Source organism: Punica granatum, chromosome 1 (assembly GCF_007655135.1).
Source record: "Punica granatum isolate Tunisia-2019 chromosome 1, ASM765513v2, whole genome shotgun sequence".
Classification (NCBI taxonomy): domain Eukaryota; kingdom Viridiplantae; phylum Streptophyta; class Magnoliopsida; order Myrtales; family Lythraceae; genus Punica; species Punica granatum.
The window spans coordinates 14,301,160-14,312,787 of NC_045127.1; positions in this window are offsets into that span (position 1 = coordinate 14,301,160).

Below are 11,628 nucleotides of genomic sequence, written 5' to 3' on the forward strand. Positions count from 1 at the left end.
AGACAAAACTGAGACATTTTACAAAATTTGGATTTTTTTTTTTGTAATTTGCCCATCTAAATTTGTGAGGCGATTGAAACATTTATGTTTAAAAATGTATTTTTAATTTTTAAAGAACTTATTTTTTTGGTGAAGAAGAAATATTTATTAATCTGTACACATAATATACATTAACCACCAAACGACACTACTCGCGCCTAACCCAGCCGCGACTTTGTCGGAGTCTATCCCAGCCATGACTCTGCCGGCATTTGTACTGGCCAGAAAACTATTGGGTTCATATCAACCCTTGTTAGTCAATTCGGCCCAGAAGAAAAATTAAAAAAAATCATGTGATCACACCCATTATATCCCAAACAAATCGTACCCGGCACAAGACAGGACCGAACAACTATCGACGAACTAATTAGATTGAGGACACTTTCCCGTGGACACTAGGGTAGTGGATAGAACATCAAAAAGGTAGGTACCATCAGACTAAGTTGGTAAATCGTCGACGGTGAGCGTCTGGGTAGCCAGAGTTTTTCTTGGTAGAGAAGAGGTGGTGGCGACCGAAGAAGACTCTAGAGGTTCTAATGGGATAAGTAGCCATGGTACGGACCGAGCTGAGTTTGATCATCGTAATAGCTGAAGGCAATCAACCAAGATGGAGGAGGATGGGTAGTGGAGTAGTTTGGAGCAACAATGATGGAGTAGATCTGCAACAAAAAACTTCAAAATGGACAACGAAGTGAAGCAACAAGCAGAGGAAAGAGGGAGATGGAGTCGAATTTAAGGATTAAGAACTGAGAGGCTGATAAAGACAGAGAAATGAGGGCAAAAGATCTATCATGGTACAAGAGAAGAAATTGTCGCCGGACATGCCTAGGCGAAGTTGGATGTGCCGGCGGAAGCAACAACTGTTTTGTTTTGGGAGTTGTTAGGGTTTTAGGGAGAGCACACAGGATCGGGAGGGACTGATGCTTGAGCTATTTTGAAAGAACTTGTATGTGATAAAAAAAAGCTGAGTATCCCATTATGAAATATCTTTTTAGAGTCTGTGCAAGAATTTTCCTTATTGTGTAGATGATAAGTGATTTAATCAACACAAGTGATAGTTTTGGTTCCAATTGAATCTGATTTAAAGGCATATAGTTTACAAGTGATGTTACTTAAAGTGATCGTGGAATTTTTCAAGAAATATATTCAATAAATAGAAATATTACTTTGAAAATTGTTTTTAAAATTTGATAGCACACGTGAATTCTAAATAAATGGCAAAATCTATTAATTAATGAATCGAGATCAAACCCTCTCTGGGATGGAAACATGTTCCTAGCTGAAGAAAAGAGAAGGAAAAAAAAAAAAGGAGAAAAGTACAAAACCCCCTGTGGTTAGATGTTGCGACAAATTGAACCTTGTATATTTTTAAGGGATAACTAATACCCGTGGTTTACTTTATGAGACATAAAGAATATCACTTCTACTTTTTTATTCACTTTTGGTCCTCAACCGTTAACATTTTTTTACTTTCTGGTCCTAAACTTTTTTCTTTGTCATTTTTATCGTTAATTTTCAAGAATTTTTCACTTTAGTCCTACCGAAGGGAAGGAGAGGCTGGGGTCGCAAATCGGCGACCCCCACTCTAATCCCATGGTAGCTGATTAGCGACCCCAAGCCCTCCCTCCCTTCAGTAAGACTAAAGTGAAAAATTCTTGAATGTTGAGTATAAAAATAACAAAGGAAAAAGTTTAGGACAAAAAGTAAAACAAGTCAAAGATTGAGGAGCAAAAGTGAAGAAAAAAGTAACGGTGATGTACTTTATATCCCGTAGTGTGAATCACAAGGTGCTAATTGTCTCTTCAAAATCCCAACCCTTAATCATAATTGGATTTTTGTAATTTTTTCCCCCAAAAAAATGTTCCTTACGGTTAATTATATATTTTCAATATCTTTTTTTTTCCCCATTTGGTGGAAATGCAGACCCAGCTGCTTTTACTTTTTTTCGTTCTTGTCTACCTTTTTTTGTTTTGTTTTTGTTTTTGGGTAAGGGTTCATGTCTACCATTTTAAAATATTTGAGTTGAAGGGAAAATATCAAATATGTACGACTTTTTCTTACACAATAGACAACTAGCCAGGGTTCATACTTGAACTGAACCAGCTTCAACATTACATTAAATGGATTTATCAAAAAAAAAAAAAAAACTACAGCTAGGAAGCTTATGAATGGAAACAAAGCATCTGAGCTGATTTGGTGCTATGCATACAGTTGGTGATGTTTGACTAATCGCATGACATTTAAACCTTTTCTGGAATCGAGAGTTAGCGTATGGTCTTAGCATTTTAACATTACCTATTGAGAAATCGATGCATGTACAACAACTGTCATCGTCAGTTTGAAGTCAAGAGGTTTACTGCTTGACGTCATTATTGAAATTTTCTGTATACCTTTTATTTCCTTTTCCCCTATTCCTTACTTGCTCCATGGGCATCTCCTATAGAAGGAGAAACTAAATGCAAACCGGCATTTTGGGCGAGTAATATGCAAAAATCAATAAAATAATCATTTGAAATATATTAAAAAATTATTTAATTCATTATAATACAAAATTTAATGTCTATTTACGAATCGAGAAGCATTTTATCTTTCTATAAAACTTTTAATGTTAAATTGCAATTTTATTATATAATAATGAAAACACCATCATTAGAATATCCACACATTCGAGAGATTTTATACCGCTAAGAATTATCAAAATGGAACTTCATGTTTCCAGTTTTAGTATTTTATATATTATAATTAGGTACAAGTCTACGCGCTCGGGTATAGAAAAATCAATTAAAATTAATATCCAAAATTTTTCTGAGAAATGCTCAATCCCGCAAGTATATTTTGTATTTAAAAAAATTATAATATGTGATTAGCGTTAAATAAGACACATATATTACATCAATTGATTATTATTATTATTATTATTATTATTATTATATATAAAAGTTGAGACGCGATGCAGGAATGCACCACAATTTATTTTGTTTGGAGCTCGTGCTTTAGTGCCTTTTCGATTGTTTGAAAAATTTAATAATGCGCTTATCTAAATATCAATTTTTGAGTCATCCTCAGAGTCATTTTCGGGGGGCTAAACACTCCTTTTGGGATATAACAATTGATCTGCTCTCATATCATCATACAATACACACAAAACCTTCCCAACAAACATCTGGAAGTAGCATTTGCTTCCTTTCAACTCTTCACTCGACATCCTACCCTCTAATTCTCAAACAAAATTTTAAGTTCCATATACTGGCTATGTTAGAAAAAAATGGGGTGGTATGTAAGCGTGATGATGGCTGTGCTGGAGGCAAGGTTTTAGGAGATAGCAGGAGAAGAGATAGTGGTGTTGGCTGAGGCACCTCCAAGGGAAGGTGGTGGTGGCAGCGGCAGCAAAGGAAGCTCATGAGTGATGGTTACTCTCGATAGCGGTAAAATCGTAGCTTACATTTCATGAAAGAGGGAACGGAACAAAGGGATGCTTTTAAAGTAAACTACGTACAAAGATATTTTTCTGGACTTCATAAAAGCGGAAATGGAGGGCTAAATGAATAAGACGACCTGCCTATACTCTAGATATATTAGTACATATTAAAGTACGACGGAATATGCCATGAAGATTTATTATATGAAAGTGTTAGCATTATATATTTTGCAGGCTCTTGTTTCCTTGATCTATGAAGTTGTAAAATTACTCCTGTCTCTCTTCTCAATTTATATATGTATGGTATTGTGAATGGTGTACCATATTGTGCAATATTTTACTATATGAAGTCATATTGTTTGATTAAATACCAATTGGAATAATAATAAAAGTAATATTGAGAAAAAAATCTCCATAAATTATAAAATTTTCCAAAAATATTTAATTAATTAATACACCTGCGCAACCCGCATGCTTGCACTTATAATTATTTAATAAATTTTGCTGAAAATCATTCGACTCGTGAGGTGTACAAAAATTAATTAAATGTAATATTTGGTGCTATTTCTAATTTCTCTGGTATATCTAGTATTTTTCAGGGAAAAAGAACTTCTAAATGTTTATTTTATAAATCGAGAAAATTATTAATTTTTAGAAATTTTTAATCTTTATTTCCAATTATTAAATATAATAATCAATTATAATAATTTCATTATAATCAAGATTTTTAAAAAGGAAAAAGAATATGGTGGGTAGTATAATTAATTGATAGATTAACTGATTATTTCTTGAGAGGATATTTTGTAATTCTCGAAAAAGTTTGAATGACTGCTCGTGAATCGATGAAACATATGAAAAAGTTTAAGGTTGATTCAGATATTGTATATCAATCAAGTGTTGTAATATAAATAGGTCTGACTACTTTTTTGTTATCTTTATAATATACCCTTAACATTAATTGAGACGCATAAATTATATTAATTAATTGATTATCCTAAAAATCTTTTAAGGAAGAGCTAGAGATTCACATAAAAAGTTGTATATGATACTTTTACGTATTTGTATTGATTGATTGATCAATTGCCATATATAGCTATTATGTTTTAACATGTTAAAATTTTCAACTGAGCTGTTAAGCAGTTTTAAAAAATGTATAAGGAGAGTCACCAGCTCCCCTTTATAGAGCTCAATAATCTATGGTCCTATCCGATATTAAGTTCCATTTAATACTCACCCTTGCACATAGCATGGCGCGAGCCAACTGTCAATGTTAGTTGGCATGCTAAGTAAGTTGTTGTGTTCATTAGACCATATATGGCAGGGCTACGAGAAAACTTCTGACTATGGCAAACCATTGTACTACTCATTAAGACTGCACATGAAAATCATACGTCGAGTGCGAGCTTGAACACATAAGCAATCATATGAGTTCTATTACAGCGAATCAAGTAATGCTACTTAAGATTGTCCATAGTAGTTCTATAAGAAAAGAAAAACAAAAAAGAAATGGCCTGTTTTATATATATATATATATATATATATATATATATATATATATATTAGTTATGAACAACACAGATTGTATAATTGAGAGTGACGATGTTGGGAGTTGAGTGTATAATGTTATATTATCTGCCGGGGGATCCTGATCAGGTCGGTGGGTTGCTAGATCTCTTATTGAATCTTGTTGGTGGGCCAGTGTCCAGGAAACATGTGATGCTGTTTATTGTAGCCCAACATCTGAGTGTGTGAGGAATATTGTGTAATCCATAAGTTTATGGGACCCTCAAAGGCTCAAGGTAACTCATGATCTTCATTGATTTATTTATTGCTGCAAGTTTGGCACGTTGATTTGATGTTTCATGGAGTCCATCGTTTCAAAATTAGATTTTTTTTCCCTGTTGGGAAAGATAATAATTTATTGAAAACATACCAGACTACATCCGATGTCCACCTTGAAGAAGGTCGGCCAAGACAGAAGGAAAATTACGGCGGTACCAGATGCGTTAAGTTCATGCATTTGGCTTGACTAAAAATGAGATGCAAAAGTGCGACCCTTTCTCGCGGGCAGGGGGCGGGGAGGGGGTACAAAGTACATGAGGAATATTGTGTAATCCATAAGTTTATGTATCTGCATGTCAACCTCACTGGATGGGTTGTTAGTGAACTATTCAACAGCCATTCTCGGAGGGTGATGGTCGGAAGTTCCTTACCGCAGACAGTACAACATGAGGCGAACCAGATCCGAGAAGTGTAAGAACATTTCCAAATCAAATATGTCCAGGATTCCGTAGCTGTCCGACAAAAGGGGCTCAGGGAGTTATAGGTAAAGCGTCAAAGATATACCAAGCCATGTAGTCGTAATGCATTCAGTCCCCCACGCCAATAAACATCCTAAGCCTTTGGAGCTGAGGTAGTCTCCATAGTCGTGACCAGAAGGAAGATTAATCGCGTAATCCGGGAACTGAACAAGAGGATGATTCTCTTGGTGGTGTTATCATGGTGCACCATGGTGTAATAAGTAGATTTAACTGTATAGGCACTAGTATTTGTGAAAAACCATCTCAAGCGATCAGCGGATGGCACAATTGAGAGAGGAATTTTTTGGATTGCAGTGACGATGGGCGCCCGTAAAAGTTTTGTAACCAAACTATATTCCACCGTCGTTTAGCGAGAATCGCCTTACAAAGAGGTTGTTCAGGCGATCCCATTCATGAACAAAAGCAGACTGTGTTCCGTAGGATGGGACTCAAGGGTCATCCCTCTTGGGGTTTGGAAAGAATTTCGACCAGCGACCGCAAAAAGGGAAAAAACAGGAGGGAATCCCAATTAATGCTTAAATGAGAGTGTGCAGAAGAAAGAAAGAATATTGATAGACGTACCTAGACGATATTTATAGACAGTAGGAAATCTCTATTAGAATATCGTATATTTAGTAGATATACTTGCTAAATATAGGATTAGAGATAGCATAATATCTCATAAAAATATATGATATATATAAGTAAAATATTTAAGAGATAATAACAAAAATATTATGAGATATATAAGAGAAATATCCTTAATAAGATTTAGTTACCCAATTGAGGGTATCAAGGTGAGCTCGGCTAGGTAAGTCGTACCTATGAATCGGGTCCATTTTTTTTGTCCCAAACATAACACTCACTCCCATGAGCTCGAGAGGTCATAGGAGTAGAGCGTTGTATAGCTAGTCTTATGGGTGTAAATTGATAAGGAACCTGCATGAGAAGACTTAATCTTCGCTGTCAGATAAAGCGAAGTGACTCCCTTGATGAGGAGGCTTTGATTATGCTTTCGTTGTTAGATAAGCGAGGCTGGCTCCTTGGTCAGGAGGCTTTGAGTAACCCTCGCTATTAGATAAGCGATGGTAGCTCCCTTGGTAAGGAGGCTTTCATTAACCCTCATCGTTAGATAAGCGAGGATGGCTCCCTTGATGATGAGGCTTTGATTAATCTTCACTGTTATGTAAGCAAAGGTGGCTCCCTTAGTGAGGAGGCTTTGAGTAACCCTCGCTTGTAAGCGAGGGTGGCTTCCTTGGTGATGAGGCTTTTGTTAACCCTTGCTGATAGATAAGCGAGGGTGGCTCCCTTAGTGGATAAATCGTTAAGATTATGTTTCACTCTCCGAGTTGTCTCAAACCTCTGAATGAACAACTCTTGCAATTGCTGAAGCAGGTGATAGAGCCAAGATCCAGCAAGTGAAACCATTCGGAGGCAATCCTCTTGAAGATCCCGGGAAACAGCAAGCATTAGAGGTTCTGGAAAGCACCTCTCCTGAAAAGCGATTGAATGCGGTGGCGCGTATGGTTGACTGGATCTGTTTTTCCATAAACAAGAGTTATTTGAGGAAAATTAAATTTACGAGATACCTTAATATCGAGGATATCCTGCGATAGAGGGATTCAAGGTTCTCGCTAAAAGATGGAAGGCGTAGTTGCTTTTGCTTAGTAGCCTAGACCGCTTTTGCAACCTTTTCCTCGATGAGGCGTTGGACTTCTTTCGGAGAGAGAGCGGCAATCGGTCCAGCAAGATTGTGATCTGCGAAGGCATGTCACTTGACAACTTCTTAGAGCCCCCTTTGTGAGGGGATTTGGGCCGACACTTGGAGGAGACAACATCGTCTTCTTCCCGATTCAACTTTGGTTAATAGCCACATGGTTTTTGAGCCGGCTCGAGTGCCTTGAGAGAGCCATGCAACCACCGATGATTGCTTCCATTATTGCTCGAACATTTGGTGTTAGTTGATCCAATTGAACCACGCTTGGATCGTGCTGTGGCAGTGGTGATCTTGACGAGCCATTGCGTCGGCTTGTTTGTTGAAGCCTATTGTTGGGGGTTTGGAGTCCTCGAGACCCGTCATGTCCGTTGGGGGAGTTTGTTGCACTTCTAATCAAAATCATTGTTTCTTCTTAGTGGGGAAAAACAACCGATGTAGATGACTTTTCGTGCCATTTCCACATACGGCGCCAATGTTGGGGTCCGAAAAAATCCAATTTTGATCACGCGCATGCCACGAGCCTTGCGCTTTCCATGAGCGACCTGCAAAAAAGGGGGAAGAATAGGAGAGAATTCGTGTGAAAAAGAAAGGAAGAATATTTTTGGGTTTAGGCACACTTGGAAGGTATTTATAGAGATTATTAGAATATCATAACATGTGGAGAATATTTAATAACAAATAACAAGTAGATACACTTGCTAAATATTGAATTAGAGATAGTATAATATCTCATAAAGAAATAAGATATATACCGATAAAATATGAAGAGATAATATCAAAGATAGTAGGAGATTTATGATAGAAATATCCTTAATAAGATTTAACTACTCAATTTAGGGAATCAACTAGCTAGGTAAATCGTATTGATAAATCGTGTCCATTTTTCTGATCCCTAATAATCCCAAAAGGATATAGATTTGCCATCGTTGGAAGAAATTGTAAAATCTCCATCTCCAAACCAAAAATTCAAATTGATAGGTTGTGATACCTAGTCTCTTATAAATCCAATGATTTAATCTAGTTTTTCGATATGAGATTGACATCTCTCAAAACCCGTCATGATATGGCAATGTGTGCCTTTGACATATGCCACGTGAAGTTGAACACCCATCCTCAAGAATTCACTTCACCAAAAATAAAGAAATAGTGAAGCTTGAATCTGCGATTAAAGGTTCTATTTCATTGATTTTAGTCATTGTCACACGCACCCACATATACAGGAGATGTTATGGATAATTTCTCCTTGGGATATATAGTAGAATAACGAGAAACAAAACTAACTGTATATACAACAGATTACATTGACTAAATGTCCTGAAGCTTGACTTGATCCTTTTACTGAAACGGAGGAGACAAATCCTCTACGGAATCAGACTTCAACGGATGTCTTTAGTATGCTCCTGCAAACTGAGCGTTGGTATGGAGCAGGAGATCGAGTTTGGAGCGAAATGCCTTAAAGTTGTCCTGAGATAGAGATTTAGTAAATATATCAGCCACTTGCAAGGAAGACTGGACATACCATGTAACTATGTTTCCTAAGGTGACCTTCTCTCGATCAAAGTGGTAGTCAATTTCCAATTGCTTTGTGTGCGCGTGAAAGACGGGGTTGGCGGTAAGATGAAGAGCTAAGACATTGTCTGAAGATAATAGAGATAGCCGAGGATGTGGATTGCCAATATCTTGAAAATAAAAGAAACCCATCTGAGTTACCGCAACAAAAGCCAAAGCTCGATATTTAGCTTCGGCAGTGGAATGAGTAACTGTAGGTTGCTTCTTAGCACTCCACGAAACACAATTAGAGCCTAGGAAAGTATTATTAACCAGTAGTAGAACGCCGAGTAAGTTTTGCAACCCAGTTGGCATCAGCAAAGGCATATAGATCTAGAGAGCTGTGCGAATGAATATGAAGGCCAAGATCTAAGGTGCCCTTAATATACCTCAAAATGCGCTTAACTTGTTGTAAATGAGCAATGTTGACAAGTGGAATTCATCACGAAAGCGAGGTTTAGGACGAGTCAAAGTAAGGTATTGTAATGCATCGGATATACTCTTGAAGTTAGTAACATCATGATAGGCCCGATCACTTTCCTTAGGCAATGGTGGCTTAGAGGTGAATGGTATAGCAACGCGCTGGCAATTCTCCATGGACTTGCAAACAAAGAGATTAGGCGCATACTTAAATTGACAATGTTGAAGTCCATTGGGAGAACGAGTGACTTCAATCCCAAGAAAATAGTGAAGAGGCCCAATAAACTCGAGGAGTCACCTGTTAATACAATATCGTCCACATACAAAAGTAAAAGAATTGTATGGCCATGTTCACGATAGACAAATAAGAAAGGGTTGGCCAAGCTACAAATAAAGCCATATGCAAGGAAGAATTCACTGAACTTTCGATCCAGGCAGAATTGGGCCGAGAAGGATAAAAAAAAGCCATGCAGCTGCTCCATATAGACCAGGACATCAAGCCAACCATGGAGAAAGGGGTTCTTGACCATAATTTTTAAATTGGACCCGGTCGACCGGACACCAACCCGGTCCGGTTTTGTATTTAAGTCCATTTGTATGTCAAATCCAGTTGAACTTATGAGAACCGGCTTATTTTCTTAAGACTCATTGAACCTGATTGAACCGTCCTTAAAATCAGCCCCACGAAAAAAAAAAAAAATGAACGGAGAGATGGGGGGCCTGGTCACCAACCACTTTATATGGCCATTGGTGGCAGAGATCGACAACTGTCATGTGGATCTTCTCATTTTTCATCATTCGAGGTTGAAATAGAGCATGGGGTCAATGGAGAAGTACTAGAGCTTTGGTTGGAGGAGACAGTGTCGAAGAGGCAGAGGGAAGAGGAGGGTAGGTAGACTTGGCATAAGAAAAGAATTGCTCAAATGAGCTGATTGAGAATTATAAAGAGATTCTAGATTGTCACGTAACGTGAGAGAGTACTAATTAAACTGTATAAAATTAAAATTTTAATATTAATCACTCGAATAATTATTATAATTATTTTTATTAAAGAAATTTTATTAATATTTTTATCATATCATTTGAGATATGATTATCTAAAATTTTATTAATTATTGCCTTCTGGAAACTTCCTGCTTGGGTGGAGGAAAGAAATGGGGAAGCAGAAAAGGAAAGAGATGACGGCAAGTGGGGAAAGTAGAAAAGGAATGAGACGATGGTAGGTAGGGCAATATTTGATACGACACGATTACACGACACGGAGTTAAACGGGTTCGGGTTGGGTATTTTTGATATTCGAGTTAAACGGGTCCAACCCGTTTAGATACGATTAATAAGCGTGTCTTACAGGGTTGAACCCGTGTAACCCGATTATACACGATTAAATACGTTTAAATAAACGTGTTTAATCGTGTTACTATAATCGTGTAACCCGTTTAGACACGTTTATGTATATGAATTGACCAAAATATCCTTTATGTAACCCTAACCCTAACATTCGATTTCCAATTCGCAAACCTATTTTCATTTCCTTCAGAGTTCAGACCTTCGTTGCTTCCAGATCCTCTAGAGTCCAGACCCTAATTTCATTCGACCTCGACCCCGATGGTCCCGACCCTCTGCTCTGGCCTCTTCCCTTCCGCAGTCCGCACGACCTCGACCCTCTGGCCTCTTCCCTTTTGCGCCACTTCGACCCCGATCCCGACCCCGACCCTCTAGCCTCTTCCCTTCCTTTCACCGTTCCTCTCGTGGTTTTCATCTTCCTTCTCCACTGCTCTGCCCTGCTCTGCTTTTCCTCCGTCTGGAGATTTCGGCTCCAGTGACCCCCTCTGCAGCTCTACTTCAAGCTCAAGGTACTCTTTTCCACTTCTCTCTCTCTCTCTTGCGCCCTCTAACCTGGGGTCTCTTCTTTCCTGAGCTGAATTGCTTTCCATGATTGTACTTGATCCTGATGGTATGCCCAATCGTAAAGTCAAATCACACTCCTTCCCAATAGACTTGGGTTTAGTTCTCCTGAAATCTGATCCAGCAAAAGCAATAGCGGTTGAAATGTTTTCAGCATTCGTCTGAGAGGCAAAAGGGTTGTGCAAGATACGAATATCAGCAAGCTCCATCGTAAAGGTTCTGACTGGTGTGCCAGTAATGACGGAATCAGAATGTGGTCGGTCCAGGATCTGGAAGCTCGA